Here is a 16,008-nt window from a genome sequence, read left to right on the forward strand (position 1 = left end):
TGCTTTTTCCCCAGGTCTCCACGCCTTTGTGTTTTGTTTTTGCTTAACGAGTGCCACCTGAGCTAGCCTCTCTTGCCCATGTTCCTCAGTTTCAGAGGGTAGATATTTCAGGGTTGCTTTGTCCCCAGGGCTCCACGCCTTTGTGCTTTGTTTTTGCTTAAGGATTGCCACCTGAGGTAGCCTCTCTTGCCCATCTTCCTCAGTTTCAGTGGGTGGATTTCTCCGTGTTGCTTTTTCCCCAGGTCTCCACGCCCTTGTGTGTTTCTTTTGCTTAAAGATTGCCACCTGAGCTAGCCTCTGTTGCCCATCTTCGTCCGTTTCAGAGGGTGGATTTCTCAGTGTTGCCTTTTCGCCAGCTCCCCACGCCCTTGTGTGTTTCTTTTGCTTAAAGATTGTCACCTGAGCTAGGCACTGTTGCCCTGCTTCCTCAGTTTCAGAGGGTACCTTTTTCAGGGTTGCTTTTTCACCGGGTCTCCTCGCCATTGTATTTTTTTATCTTATTTTTTTTGCTTAAAGATTGCCACCTGAGCTAGCCTCTGTTGCGCTTCTTTCTCAGTTCTAGAGGGTAGATTTCTCCGTGTTGCTTTTTCCCCAGGTCTCCACGCACTTCCTTTTATTTTTCCTTAAAAATTGCCACCTGAGCTAGCCTCTGTTGTCCATCTTCGTCGGTTTCAGAGGGTAGATTTCTCACTGTGGCTTTTTTGCCAGGTCTGCACGCCCTTGTGTTTTTTTTCTGCTTAAAGGTTGCAACCTGAGCTAGCTTCTTTTGCCCATGTCCCTCAGTTTCAGAGGGTGGATTTCTCCGTGTTGCTTTTTCCCCAGGCCTCCACGCCCTTGTGTGTTTCTTTTGCTTAACGATTGCCACCTGAGCTAGCCTCTGTTGCCCATCTTCGTCCGTTTCAGAGGGTGGATTTCTCAGTGTTGCCTTTTCCCCAGCTCCCCACGCCCTTGTGTGTTTCTTTTGCTTAAAGATTGCCACCTGAAGCCAGCCTCTCTTGCCCATCTTCCTCAGTTTCAGAGGGTAGATATTTCAGGGTTGCTTTTTCCCCAGGTCTCCACGCCTTTGGGTTTTGTTTTTGCTTAACGATTGCCACCTGAGCTAGCCTCTCTTGCCCATCTTCCTGAGTTTCAGAGGGTCGATATCTCCGTGTTGCTGTTTCCCCAGGTCTCCACGCCCTTGTGTGTTTCTTTTGCTTAACGTTTGCCACCTGAAGCCAGCCTCTCTTGCCCATCTTCCTCAGTTTCAGAGGGTAGATATTTCAGGGTTGCTTTTTCCCCAGGTCTCCACGCCTTTGTGTTTTGTTTTTGCTTAACGAGTGCCACCTGAGCTAGCCTCTCTTGCCCATGTTCCTCAGTTTCAGAGGGTAGATATTTCAGGGTTGCTTTGTCCCCAGGGCTCCACGCCTTTGTGCTTTGTTTTTGCTTAAGGATTGCCACCTGAGGTAGCCTCTCTTGCCCATCTTCCTCAGTTTCAGAGGGTGGATTTCTCCGTGTTGCTTTTTCCCCAGGTCTCCACGCCCTTGTGTGTTTCTTTTGCTTAAAGATTGCCACCTGAGCTAGCCTCTGTTGCCCATCTTCGTCCGTTTCAGAGGGTGGAGTTCTCAGTGTTACCTTTTCGCCAGCTCCCCACGCCCTTGTGTGTTTCTTTTGCTTAAAGATTGTCACCTGAGCTAGGCACTGTTGCCCTGCTTCCTCAGTTTCAGAGGGTACCTTTTTCAGGGTTGATTTTTGACCGGGTCTCCTCGCCATTGTATTTTTTTATTTTATTTTTTTTGCTTAAAGATTGCCACCTGAGCTAGCCTCTGTTGCCCATCTTCGTCCGTTTCAGAGGGTGGATTTCTCAGTGTTGCCTTTTCGGCAGCTCCCCACACCCTTGTGTGTTTCTTTTGCTTAAAGATTGTCACCTGAGCTAGGCACTGTTGCCCTGCTTCCTCAGTTTCAAAGGGTACCTTTTTCAGGGTTGCTTTTTGACCGGGTCTCCTCGCCATTGTATTTTTTTATTTTATTTTTTTTGCTTAAAGATTGCCACCTGAGCTAGCCTCTGTTGCGCTTCTTTCTCAGTTCTAGAGGGTAGATTTCTCCGTGTTGCTTTTTCCCCAGGTCTCCACGCACTTCCTTTTATTTTTCCTTAAAAATTGCCACCTGAGCTAGCCTCTGTTGCCCATCTTCGTCGGTTTCAGAGGGTAGATTTCTCACTGTTGCTTTTTTGCCAGGTCTGCACGCCCATGTGTTTTTTTTCTGCTTAAAGGTTGCAACCTGAGCTAGCTTCTTTTGCCCATGTTCGTCAGTTTCAGAGGGTGGATTTCTCCGTGTTGCTTTTTCCCCAGGTCTCCACACCCTTGTGTGTTTCTTTGGCTTAACGATTGCCACCTGAGGTAGCCTCTGTTGCCCATCTTCCTCAGTTTCAGAGGGTGGATTTCTGAATGTTGCTTTTTCCCCAGGTCTCCAGGCCCTTGTGTGTTTCTTTTGCTTAACGATTGCCACCTGAAGCCAGCCTCTCTTGCCCATCTTCCTCACTTTCAGAGGGTAGATATTTCAGGGTTGCTTTGTCCCCAGGTCTCCACGCCTTTGTGTTTTGTTTTTGCTTAACGAGTGCCACCTGAGCTAGCCTCTCTTGCCCATCTTCCTCAGTTTCAGAGGGTAGATATTTCAGGGTTGCTTTGTCCCCAGGGCTCCACGCCTTTGTGCTTTGTTTTTGCTTAAGGATTGCCACCTGAGGTAGCCTCTCTTGCCCATCTTCTTCAGTTTCAGAGGGTGGATTTCTCCGTGTTGCTTTTTCCCCAGGTCTCCACGCCCTTGTGTGTTTCTTTTGCTTAAAGATTGCCACCTGAGCTAGCCTCTGTTGCCCATCTTCGTCCGTTTCAGAGGGTGGATTTCTCAGTGTTAACTTTTCGCCAGCTCCCCACGCCCTTGTGTGTTTCTTTTGCTTATAGATTGTCACCTGAGCTAGGCACTGTTGCCCTGCTTCCTCAGTTTCAGAGGGTACCTTTTTCAGGGTTGCTTTTTGACCGGGTCTCCTCGCCATTGTATTTTTTTATTTTATTTTTTTTGCTTAAAGATTGCCACCTGAGCTAGCCTCTGTTGCCCATCTTCGTCCGTTTCAGAGGGTGGATTTCTCAGTGTTGCCTTTTCCCCAGCTCCCCACGCCCTTGTGTGTTTCTTTTGCTTAAAGATTGCCACCTGAAGCCAGCCTCTCTTGCCCATCTTCCTCAGTTTCAGATGGTAGATATTTCAGGGTTGCTTTTTCCCCAGGTCTCCACGCCTTTGTGTTTTGTTTTTGCTTAACGAGTGCCACCTGAGCTAGCCTCTCTTGCCCATCTTCCTCAGTTTCAGAGGGTAGATATTTCAGGGTTGCTTTGTCCCCAGGGCTCCACGCCTTTGTGCTTTGTTTTTGCTTAAGGATTGCCACCTGAGGTAGCCTCTGTTGCCCATCTTCCTCAGTTTCAGAGGGTGGATTTCTCCGTGTTGCTTTTTCCCAGGTCTCCACGCCCTTGTGTGTTTCTTTTGCTTAAAGATTGCCACCTGAGCTAGCCTCTGTTGCCCATCTTCGTCCGTTTCAGAGGGTGGATTTCTCAGTGTTACCTTTTCGCCAGCTCCCCACGCCCTTGTGTGTTTCTTTTGCTTAAAGATTGTCACCTGAGCTAGGCACTGTTGCCCTGCTTCCTCAGTTTCAGAGGGTACCTTTTTCAGGGTTGATTTTTGACCGGGTCTCCTCGCCATTGTATTTTTTTATTTTATTTTTTTTGCTTAAAGATTGCCACCTGAGCTAGCCTCTGTTGCCCATCTTCGTCCGTTTCAGAGGGTGGATTTCTCAGTGTTGCCTTTTCCCCAGCTCCCCACGCCCTTGTGTGTTTCTTTTGCTTAAAGATTGCCACCTGAGCTAGCCTCTGTTGTCCATCTTCGTCGGTTTCAGAGGGTAGATTTCTCACTGTTGCTTTTTTGCCAGGTCTGCACGCCCTTGTGTTTTTTTCTGCTTAAAGGTTGCAACCTGAGCTAGCTTCTTTTGCCCATGTCCCTCAGTTTCAGAGGGTGGATTTCTCCGTGTTGCTTTTTCCCCAGGCCTCCACGCCCTTGTGTGTTTCTTTTGCTTAAAGATTGCCACCTGAAGCCAGCCTCTCTTGCCCATCTTCCTCAGTTTCAGAGGGTAGATATTTCAGGGTTGCTTTTTCCCCAGGTCTCCACGCCTTTGTGTTTTGTTTTTGCTTAACGAGTGCCACCTGAGCTAGCCTCTCTTGCCCATGTTCCTCAGTTTCAGAGGGTAGATATTTCAGGGTTGCTTTGTCCCCAGGGCTCCACGCCTTTGTGCTTTGTTTTTGCTTAAGGATTGCCACCTGAGGTAGCCTCTCTTGCCCATCTTCCTCAGTTTCAGAGGGTGGATTTCTCCGTGTTGCTTTTTCCCCAGGTCTCCACGCCCTTGTGTGTTTCTTTTGCTTAAAGATTGCCACCTGAGCTAGCCTCTGTTGCCCATCTTCGTCCGTTTCAGAGGGTGGATTTCTCAGTGTTGCCTTTTCGCCAGCTCCCCACGCCCTTGTGTGTTTCTTTTGCTTAAAGATTGTCACCTGAGCTAGGCACTGTTGCCCTGCTTCCTCAGTTTCAGAGGGTACCTTTTTCAGGGTTGCTTTTTCACCGGGTCTCCTCGCCATTGTATTTTTTTATCTTATTTTTTTTGCTTAAAGATTGCCACCTGAGCTAGCCTCTGTTGCGCTTCTTTCTCAGTTCTAGAGGGTAGATTTCTCCGTGTTGCTTTTTCCCCAGGTCTCCACGCACTTCCTTTTATTTTTCCTTAAAAATTGCCACCTGAGCTAGCCTCTGTTGTCCATCTTCGTCGGTTTCAGAGGGTAGATTTCTCACTGTGGCTTTTTTGCCAGGTCTGCACGCCCTTGTGTTTTTTTTCTGCTTAAAGGTTGCAACCTGAGCTAGCTTCTTTTGCCCATGTCCCTCAGTTTCAGAGGGTGGATTTCTCCGTGTTGCTTTTTCCCCAGGCCTCCACGCCCTTGTGTGTTTCTTTTGCTTAACGATTGCCACCTGAGCTAGCCTCTGTTGCCCATCTTCGTCCGTTTCAGAGGGTGGATTTCTCAGTGTTGCCTTTTCCCCAGCTCCCCACGCCCTTGTGTGTTTCTTTTGCTTAAAGATTGCCACCTGAAGCCAGCCTCTCTTGCCCATCTTCCTCAGTTTCAGAGGGTAGATATTTCAGGGTTGCTTTTTCCCCAGGTCTCCACGCCTTTGGGTTTTGTTTTTGCTTAACGATTGCCACCTGAGCTAGCCTCTCTTGCCCATCTTCCTGAGTTTCAGAGGGTCGATATCTCCGTGTTGCTGTTTCCCCAGGTCTCCACGCCCTTGTGTGTTTCTTTTGCTTAACGTTTGCCACCTGAAGCCAGCCTCTCTTGCCCATCTTCCTCAGTTTCAGAGGGTAGATATTTCAGGGTTGCTTTTTCCCCAGGTCTCCACGCCTTTGTGTTTTGTTTTTGCTTAACGAGTGCCACCTGAGCTAGCCTCTCTTGCCCATGTTCCTCAGTTTCAGAGGGTAGATATTTCAGGGTTGCTTTGTCCCCAGGGCTCCACGCCTTTGTGCTTTGTTTTTGCTTAAGGATTGCCACCTGAGGTAGCCTCTCTTGCCCATCTTCCTCAGTTTCAGAGGGTGGATTTCTCCGTGTTGCTTTTTCCCCAGGTCTCCACGCCCTTGTGTGTTTCTTTTGCTTAAAGATTGCCACCTGAGCTAGCCTCTGTTGCCCATCTTCGTCCGTTTCAGAGGGTGGATTTCTCAGTGTTGCCTTTTCGCCAGCTCCCCACGCCCTTGTGTGTTTCTTTTGCTTAAAGATTGTCACCTGAGCTAGGCACTGTTGCCCTGCTTCCTCAGTTTCAGAGGGTACCTTTTTCAGGGTTGCTTTTTCACCGGGTCTCCTCGCCATTGTATTTTTTTATCTTATTTTTTTTGCTTAAAGATTGCCACCTGAGCTAGCCTCTGTTGCGCTTCTTTCTCAGTTCTAGAGGGTAGATTTCTCCGTGTTGCTTTTTCCCCAGGTCTCCACGCACTTCCTTTTATTTTTCCTTAAAAATTGCCACCTGAGCTAGCCTCTGTTGTCCATCTTCGTCGGTTTCAGAGGGTAGATTTCTCACTGTGGCTTTTTTGCCAGGTCTGCACGCCCTTGTGTTTTTTTTCTGCTTAAAGGTTGCAACCTGAGCTAGCTTCTTTTGCCCATGTCCCTCAGTTTCAGAGGGTGGATTTCTCCGTGTTGCTTTTTCCCCAGGCCTCCACGCCCTTGTGTGTTTCTTTTGCTTAACGATTGCCACCTGAGCTAGCCTCTGTTGCCCATCTTCGTCCGTTTCAGAGGGTGGATTTCTCAGTGTTGCCTTTTCCCCAGCTCCCCACGCCCTTGTGTGTTTCTTTTGCTTAAAGATTGCCACCTGAGCTAGCCTCTGTTGTCCATCTTCGTCGGTTTCAGAGGGTAGATTTCTCACTGTTGCTTTTTTGCCAGGTCTGCACGCACTTGTGTTTTTTTCTGCTTAAAGGTTGCAACCTGAGCTAGCTTCTTTTGCCCATGTCCCTCAGTTTCAGAGGGTGGATTTCTCCGTGTTGCTTTTCCCCAGGCCTCCACGCCCTTGTGTGTTTCTTTTGCTTAAAGATTGCCACCTGAAGCCAGCCTCTCTTGCCCATCCTCCTCAGTTTCAGAGGGTAGATATTTCAGGGTTGCTTTTTCCCCAGGTCTCCACGCCTTTGTGTTTTGTTTTTGCTTAACGAGTGCCACCTGAGCTAGCCTCTCTTGCCCATGTTCCTCAGTTTCAGAGGGTAGATATTTCAGGGTTGCTTTGTCCCCAGGGCTCCACGCCTTTGTGCTTTGTTTTTGCTTAAGGATTGCCACCTGAGGTAGCCTCTCTTGCCCATCTTCCTCAGTTTCAGAGGGTGGATTTCTCCGTGTTGCTTTTTCCCCAGGTCTCCACGCCCTTGTGTGTTTCTTTTGCTTAAAGATTGCCACCTGAGCTAGCCTCTGTTGCCCATCTTCGTCCGTTTCAGAGGGTGGATTTCTCAGTGTTGCCTTTTCGCCAGCTCCCCACGCCCTTGTGTGTTTCTTTTGCTTAAAGATTGTCACCTGAGCTAGGCACTGTTGCCCTGCTTCCTCAGTTTCAGAGGGTACCTTTTTCAGGGTTGCTTTTTCACCGGGTCTCCTCGCCATTGTATTTTTTTATCTTATTTTTTTTGCTTAAAGATTGCCACCTGAGCTAGCCTCTGTTGCGCTTCTTTCTCAGTTCTAGAGGGTAGATTTCTCCGTGTTGCTTTTTCCCCAGGTCTCCACGCACTTCCTTTTATTTTTCCTTAAAAATTGCCACCTGAGCTAGCCTCTGTTGTCCATCTTCGTCGGTTTCAGAGGGTAGATTTCTCACTGTGGCTTTTTTGCCAGGTCTGCACGCCCTTGTGTTTTTTTTCTGCTTAAAGGTTGCAACCTGAGCTAGCTTCTTTTGCCCATGTCCCTCAGTTTCAGAGGGTGGATTTCTCCGTGTTGCTTTTTCCCCAGGTCTCCACGCCCTTGTGTGTTTCTTTTGCTTAAAGATTGCCACCTGAGCTAGCCTCTGTTGCCCATCTTCGTCCGTTTCAGAGGGTGGATTTCTCAGTGTTGCCTTTTCGCCAGCTCCCCACGCCCTTGTGTGTTTCTTTTGCTTAAAGATTGTCACCTGAGCTAGGCACTGTTGCCCTGCTTCCTCAGTTTCAGAGGGTACCTTTTTCAGGGTTGCTTTTTCACCGGGTCTCCTCGCCATTGTATTTTTTTATCTTATTTTTTTTGCTTAAAGATTGCCACCTGAGCTAGCCTCTGTTGCGCTTCTTTCTCAGTTCTAGAGGGTAGATTTCTCCGTGTTGCTTTTTCCCCAGGTCTCCACGCACTTCCTTTTATTTTTCCTTAAAAATTGCCACCTGAGCTAGCCTCTGTTGTCCATCTTCGTCGGTTTCAGAGGGTAGATTTCTCACTGTGGCTTTTTTGCCAGGTCTGCACGCCCTTGTGTTTTTTTTCTGCTTAAAGGTTGCAACCTGAGCTAGCTTCTTTTGCCCATGTCCCTCAGTTTCAGAGGGTGGATTTCTCCGTGTTGCTTTTTCCCCAGGTCTCCACGCCCTTGTGTGTTTCTTTTGCTTAAAGATTGCCACCTGAGCTAGCCTCTGTTGCCCATCTTCGTCCGTTTCAGAGGGTGGATTTCTCAGTGTTGCCTTTTCGCCAGCTCCCCACGCCCTTGTGTGTTTCTTTTGCTTAAAGATTGTCACCTGAGCTAGGCACTGTTGCCCTGCTTCCTCAGTTTCAGAGGGTACCTTTTTCAGGGTTGCTTTTTCACCGGGTCTCCTCGCCATTGTATTTTTTTATCTTATTTTTTTTGCTTAAAGATTGCCACCTGAGCTAGCCTCTGTTGCGCTTCTTTCTCAGTTCTAGAGGGTAGATTTCTCCGTGTTGCTTTTTCCCCAGGTCTCCACGCACTTCCTTTTATTTTTCCTTAAAAATTGCCACCTGAGCTAGCCTCTGTTGTCCATCTTCGTCGGTTTCAGAGGGTAGATTTCTCACTGTGGCTTTTTTGCCAGGTCTGCACGCCCTTGTGTTTTTTTTCTGCTTAAAGCTTGCAACCTGAGCTAGCTTCTTTTGCCCATGTCCCTCAGTTTCAGAGGGTGGATTTCTCCGTGTTGCTTTTTCCCCAGGCCTCCACGCCCTTGTGTGTTTCTTTTGCTTAACGATTGCCACCTGAGCTAGCCTCTGTTGCCCATCTTCGTCCGTTTCAGAGGGTGGATTTCTCAGTGTTGCCTTTTCCCCAGCTCCCCACGCCCTTGTGTGTTTCTTTTGCTTAAAGATTGCCACCGGAGCTAGCCTCTGTTGTCCATCTTCGTCGGTTTCAGAGGGTAGATTTCTCACTGTTGCTTTTTTGCCAGGTCTGCACGCCCTTGTGTTTTTTTCTGCTTAAAGGTTGCAACCTGAGCTAGCTTCTTTTGCCCATGTCCCTCAGTTTCAGAGGGTGGATTTCTCCGTGTTGCTTTTTCCCCAGGCCTCCACGCCCTTGTGTGTTTCTTTTGCTTAAAGATTGCCACCTGAAGCCAGCCTCTCTTGCCCATCTTCCTCAGTTTCAGAGGGTAGATATTTCAGGGTTGCTTTTTCCCCAGGTCTCCACGCCTTTGTGTTTTGTTTTTGCTTAACGAGTGCCACCTGAGCTAGCCTCTCTTGCCCATGTTCCTCAGTTTCAGAGGGTAGATATTTCAGGGTTGCTTTGTCCCCAGGGCTCCACGCCTTTGTGCTTTGTTTTTGCTTAAGGATTGCCACCTGAGGTAGCCTCTCTTGCCCATCTTCCTCAGTTTCAGAGGGTGGATTTCTCCGTGTTGCTTTTTCCCCAGGTCTCCACGCCCTTGTGTGTTTCTTTTGCTTAAAGATTGCCACCTGAGCTAGCCTCTGTTGCCCATCTTCGTCCGTTTCAGAGGGTGGATTTCTCAGTGTTGCCTTTTCGCCAGCTCCCCACGCCCTTGTGTGTTTCTTTTGCTTAAAGATTGTCACCTGAGCTAGGCACTGTTGCCCTGCTTCCTCAGTTTCAGAGGGTACCTTTTTCAGGGTTGCTTTTTCACCAGGTCTCCTCGCCATTGTATTTTTTTATCTTATTTTTTTTGCTTAAAGATTGCCACCTGAGCTAGCCTCTGTTGCGCTTCTTTCTCAGTTCTAGAGGGTAGATTTCTCCGTGTTGCTTTTTCCCCAGGTCTCCACGCACTTCCTTTTATTTTTCCTTAAAAATTGCCACCTGAGCTAGCCTCTGTTGTCCATCTTCGTCGGTTTCAGAGGGTAGATTTCTCACTGTGGCTTTTTTGCCAGGTCTGCACGCCCTTGTGTTTTTTTTCTGCTTAAAGGTTGCAACCTGAGCTAGCTTCTTTTGCCCATGTCCCTCAGTTTCAGAGGGTGGATTTCTCCGTGTTGCTTTTTCCCCAGGCCTCCACGCCCTTGTGTGTTTCTTTTGCTTAACGATTGCCACCTGAGCTAGCCTCTGTTGCCCATCTTCGTCCGTTTCAGAGGGTGGATTTCTCAGTGTTGCCTTTTCCCCAGCTCCCCACGCCCTTGTGTGTTTCTTTTGCTTAAAGATTGCCACCTGAAGCCAGCCTCTCTTGCCCATCTTCCTCAGTTTCAGAGGGTAGATATTTCAGGGTTGCTTTTTCCCCAGGTCTCCACGCCTTTGGGTTTTGTTTTTGCTTAACGATTGCCACCTGAGCTAGCCTCTCTTGCCCATCTTCCTGAGTTTCAGAGGGTCGATATCTCCGTGTTGCTGCTTCCCCAGGTCTCCACGCCCTTGTGTGTTTCTTTTGCTTAACGTTTGCCACCTGAAGCCAGCCTCTCTTGCCCATCTTCCTCAGTTTCAGAGGGTAGATATTTCAGGGTTGCTTTTTCCCCAGGTCTCCACGCCTTTGTGTTTTGTTTTTGCTTAACGAGTGCCACCTGAGCTAGCCTCTCTTGCCCATGTTCCTCAGTTTCAGAGGGTAGATATTTCAGGGTTGCTTTGTCCCCAGGGCTCCACGCCTTTGTGCTTTGTTTTTGCTTAAGGATTGCCACCTGAGGTAGCCTCTCTTGCCCATCTTCCTCAGTTTCAGAGGGTGGATTTCTCCGTGTTGCTTTTTCCCCAGGTCTCCACGCCCTTGTGTGTTTCTTTTGCTTAAAGATTGCCACCTGAGCTAGCCTCTGTTGCCCATCTTCGTCCGTTTCAGAGGGTGGATTTCTCAGTGTTGCCTTTTCGCCAGCTCCCCACGCCCTTGTGTGTTTCTTTTGCTTAAAGATTGTCACCTGAGCTAGGCACTGTTGCCCTGCTTCCTCAGTTTCAGAGGGTACCTTTTTCAGGGTTGCTTTTTGACCGGGTCTCCTCGCCATTGTATTTTTTTATCTTATTTTTTTTGCTTAAAGATTGCCACCTGAGCTAGCCTCTGTTGCGCTTCTTGCTCAGTTCTAGAGGGTAGATTTCTCCGTGTTGCTTTTTCCCCAGGTCTCCACGCACTTCCTTTTATTTTTCCTTAAAAATTGCCACCTGAGCTAGCCTCTGTTGTCCATCTTCGTCGGTTTCAGAGGGTAGATTTCTCACTGTTGCTTTTTTGCCAGGTCTGCACGCCCTTGTGTTTTTTTTCTGCTTAAAGGTTGCAACCTGAGCTAGCTTCTTTTGCCCATGTCCCTCAGTTTCAGAGGGTGGATTTCTCCGTGTTGCTTTTTCCCCAGGCCTCCACGCCCTTGTGTGTTTCTTTTGCTTAACGATTGCCACCTGAGCTAGCCTCTGTTGCCCATCTTCGTCCGTTTCAGAGGGTGGATTTCTCAGTGTTGCCTTTTCCCCAGCTCCCCACGCCCTTGTGTGTTTCTTTTGCTTAAAGATTGCCACCTGAGCTAGCCTCTGTTGTCCATCTTCGTCGGTTTCAGAGGGTAGATTTCTCACTGTTGCTTTTTTGCCAGGTCTGCACGCCCTTGTGTTTTTTTCTGCTTAAAGGTTGCAACCTGAGCTAGCTTCTTTTGCCCATGTCCCTCAGTTTCAGAGGGTGGATTTCTCCGTGTTGCTTTTTCCCCAGGCCTCCACGCCCTTGTGTGTTTCTTTTGCTTAAAGATTGCCACCTGAAGCCAGCCTCTCTTGCCCATCTTCCTCAGTTTCAGAGGGTAGATATTTCAGGGTTGATTTTCCCCAGGTCTCCACGCCTTTGTGTTTTGTTTTTGCTTAACGAGTGCCACCTGAGCTAGCCTCTCTTGCCCATGTTCCTCAGTTTCAGAGGGTAGATATTTCAGGGTTGCTTTGTCCCCAGGGCTCCACGCCTTTGTGCTTTGTTTTTGCTTAAGGATTGCCACCTGAGGTAGCCTCTCTTGCCCATCTTCCTCAGTTTCAGAGGGTGGATTTCTCCGTGTTGCTTTTTCCCCAGGTCTCCACGCCCTTGTGTGTTTCTTTTGCTTAAAGATTGCCACCTGAGCTAGCCTCTGTTGCCCATCTTCGTCCGTTTCAGAGGGTGGATTTCTCAGTGTTGCCTTTTCGCCAGCTCCCCACGCCCTTGTGTGTTTCTTTTGCTTAAAGATTGTCACCTGAGCTAGGCACTGTTGCCCTGCTTCCTCAGTTTCAGAGGGTACCTTTTTCAGGGTTGCTTTTTCACCGGGTCTCCTCGCCATTGTATTTTTTTATCTTATTTTTTTTGCTTAAAGATTGCCACCTGAGCTAGCCTCTGTTGCGCTTCTTTCTCAGTTCTAGAGGGTAGATTTCTCCGTGTTGCTTTTTCCCCAGGTCTCCACGCACTTCCTTTTATTTTTCCTTAAAAATTGCCACCTGAGCTAGCCTCTGTTGTCCATCTTCGTCGGTTTCAGAGGGTAGATTTCTCACTGTGGCTTTTTTGCCAGGTCTGCACGCCCTTGTGTTTTTTTTCTGCTTAAAGGTTGCAACCTGAGCTAGCTTCTTTTGCCCATGTCCCTCAGTTTCAGAGGGTGGATTTCTCCGTGTTGCTTTTTCCCCAGGCCTCCACGCCCTTGTGTGTTTCTTTTGCTTAACGATTGCCACCTGAGCTAGCCTCTGTTGCCCATCTTCGTCCGTTTCAGAGGGTGGATTTCTCAGTGTTGCCTTTTCCCCAGCTCCCCACGCCCTTGTGTGTTTCTTTTGCTTAAAGATTGCCACCTGAAGCCAGCCTCTCTTGCCCATCTTCCTCAGTTTCAGAGGGTAGATATTTCAGGGTTGCTTTTTCCCCAGGTCTCCACGCCTTTGGGTTTTGTTTTTGCTTAACGATTGCCACCTGAGCTAGCCTCTCTTGCCCATCTTCCTGAGTTTCAGAGGGTCGATATCTCCGTGTTGCTGTTTCCCCAGGTCTCCACGCCCTTGTGTGTTTCTTTTGCTTAACGTTTGCCACCTGAAGCCAGCCTCTCTTGCCCATCTTCCTCAGTTTCAGAGGGTAGATATTTCAGGGTTGCTTTTTCCCCAGGTCTCCACGCCTTTGTGTTTTGTTTTTGCTTAACGAGTGCCACCTGAGCTAGCCTCTCTTGCCCATGTTCCTCAGTTTCAGAGGGTAGATATTTCAGGGTTGCTTTGTCCCCAGGGCTCCACGCCTTTGTGCTTTGTTTTTGCTTAAGGATTGCCACCTGAGGTAGCCTCTCTTGCCCATCTTCCTCAGTTTCAGAGGGTGGATTTCTCCGTGTTGCTTTTTCCCCAGGTCTCCACGCCCTTGTGTGTTTCTTTTGCTTAAAGATTGCCACCTGAGCTAGCCTCTGTTGCCCATCTTCGTCCGTTTCAGAGGGTGGATTTCTCAGTGTTGCCTTTTCGCCAGCTCCCCACGCCCTTGTGTGTTTCTTTTGCTTAAAGATTGTCACCTGAGCTAGGCACTGTTGCCCTGCTTCCTCAGTTTCAGAGGGTACCTTTTTCAGGGTTGCTTTTTGACCGGGTCTCCTCGCCATTGTATTTTTTTATCTTATTTTTTTTGCTTAAAGATTGCCACCTGAGCTAGCCTCTGTTGCGCTTCTTTCTCAGTTCTAGAGGGTAGATTTCTCCGTGTTGCTTTTTCCCCAGGTCTCCACGCACTTCCTTTCATTTTTCCTTAAAAATTGCCACCTGAGCTAGCCCCTGTTGCCCATCTTCGTCGGTTTCAGAGGGTAGATTTCTCAGTGTTGATTTTTCCCCATTTCTCCACGCCCTCGTGCTTTTTTTTTTTTATTTCCTTAAATGTCGGCGCCTGAGCTAGCTTCTTTTGCCCATCTTCGTCAGTTTCAGCGGGTAGACTCTCCGCCTGCCTTCGACAGGCCCTCTGGACTGGAAAGCTTTCCTCCTCCCGTCATCACGGTCCTTCTCGGATGACGTGCCTGGTTTCGGTTTGACCGTCCCCGCCCGCCCTGATTTTCTAAGTCCTCCCGGGAACCCCGGGGGCGCTCCAGCCGCTCCGGGAAGCGGCGGCCTCCCGGCCGCACCGGCCCAGCCCGGCCCGGGCCGCCCCCTGGCCTCTCTGGGGGGAACTCTCCCCTTCCCCTTCCCGGTGATCGCCCGAGAAACCTTTCCCGAGTCCCCCTCCTGCGGCTGGGGCTGCGCCTTGGCGGCCGGGAGCCCGCGGGCGGACGCCCCGGGGCCGCACTGGGCCGGGAGGCTGGGTCCGAGGGGGCTCCGGGACGGGATCGGGCGGCCCGGCGGCCCGGCTGTGCTCCCCGGCGGGCCCGCGCTCCGGCTCCGTCCCGCTGAGGCGGTCGTCGGTCGCCGGGTGCCACCTGGCGGCCGCTTTTATATCGTCTCTTTCCTCCGGAGCTCCGGCGACGCGGGCCAAGGGACGGGACTCGGCCGCGGTGACCGAGGCAGAGTCCCGGGAGGCCGGCGTCGCTGGCGGGATCTGGCCCGGTGGCGCCGGGGCGTGAGCGCGACGCCCGCTCGCCGGAGATTGGAGGTGCAGGCTACTGAGGGAGGTGGCTGTCGCCGCGCCGCCCGGTGCCGGCCGGGGTGTGGGGCCTCCCGGACGGGTCGACCAGCAGCCGCCGGTGCCCCTCCGTCCCCGGGAGGGGGTGGGGGGCCGCCGCGGGGGAACGGGCGAGGGAGCTCGTCCCGTGCCCGGCCGTCGTCCCGAGGGCGGCCCGGTGGTCGGGCCTTCCGCGTCGCCGATCCCCTTTCCGCGCCCCGCTCCGGAGGTGGGCGACCGGCCGGGGCCTTGCGGGGGAGGCCCGTGGAGGGCGCGACGGGCTCGGCCGCCGGGCTGGCCTTTTCCCCACTGGTCTTCCGAGTCGACCGGCTCTGGCGGTGGGGACCGGGCCCGGTCCTCGGATGCCTCCTCCTCCGTGGCAGTTTTTTTTTCCAAGTCCCGCCCTGGAGAAGAGCGTGGACCGGCCCCGGGAGCCCTCGAGGGCGGGCCGGGGAGGGCGTCCCCGGCCCGGACGCGTGCCCGGGGTGGGTCCGGGCCGTCGGACCGGACTTCTCTCTCCGAGTTTCGCGGGTCGCGTCTTTGTCCGGAGGCGGGAGGGGGCCGGCTCGAGGCGTAGGTGGAGCCCCGGCTGAGGGACGGGAGCCACGGTCCCGCCCCGGGCCCGGTCGCCGGAGGCGCCTCCGCGGAATTCTTTTCTAAGTCCTGACCCGGCGACTCAGAGGGAGGGACCGACCGGTCCCGGCCCGCGCGGGCGGCCCGGGGAGGCTGTCCCCGGCTCCCCCTGCCGCCACGCTTCTGGGGTCGACCAGATGGCCCCGGGTGCTCCGGGCCTGGTGGCGATGGGGTCGTGCTTGGGGTCTGGTGGCCGTGGCCGTGATCCAGGGGTTCCCCTGGTGATCCGTGGGTGGGCCCCGTCTCCGGGCGCGGCGATTCTTGCCCCCGAATGGGTGGTTTTGTGCCGCCAGATAAGTGCTGACACGCTCTGCTCGGGTGACAGTCGCCCGAGAGCTTCCGGGTGCCTGGATGCGTGTGCGGGGAGGGCTCCGGGCTCTGGCCGAGAACCGGACGCCCGTTTCCACCCCCGCCGCTTGAGCCGCCCGCTGGGGCCTGCGCGCCGGCTCTTGTGCGTTCCAGGCGCCCCCACGACCGTGGTGCCACCTCCGGTCTCTGGTACCCGAGGGCGGCGGGGTTAGGGGCGCGGGGTCCTCTACCACGTGCACTCCCTGCCGCCGGCACCCGGGTGCGGTCGCGACTTACCCCATCCCACCGGCTCCGTGCCAGTGCGTGTCAGGCGTTCTCGTCCTGGGGTCGTCGCCCGCGCTTGCTGGAGGAGGAGAGGGGTCGGTGAGGCTGAAGCAGGCTCCTCCGCTCGCTGTCCTCGCCGGCCTTCCCTTGCTCGGGGGTCCCTCGCGTTATGCTGCCGACCGATGTGGTGATGCTGTGCTCTCCCGGGCCGGGCCTAAGCCGTGCCAGACGAGGGACGGACGTTCATGGCGAACGGGACCGCTCTTCTCGCTCTGCCCGCGGGTCCCCTCGCCCGTTCTCCCCCGCTGCGAGTGGCGTGTGGGAGGCGGCAGGGGTGCGGAATCCGGCCCGACCTCGCTCCCCCGCCCCGTGCCTCGTGGCGTGGGCGGTGTCGGGGTCTCCGTGACGCGGCGGATGCTCTGCCTGTGCCT

Source organism: Equus asinus, unplaced genomic scaffold (assembly GCF_041296235.1).
Source record: "Equus asinus isolate D_3611 breed Donkey unplaced genomic scaffold, EquAss-T2T_v2 contig_315, whole genome shotgun sequence".
Lineage (NCBI taxonomy): Eukaryota > Metazoa > Chordata > Mammalia > Perissodactyla > Equidae > Equus > Equus asinus.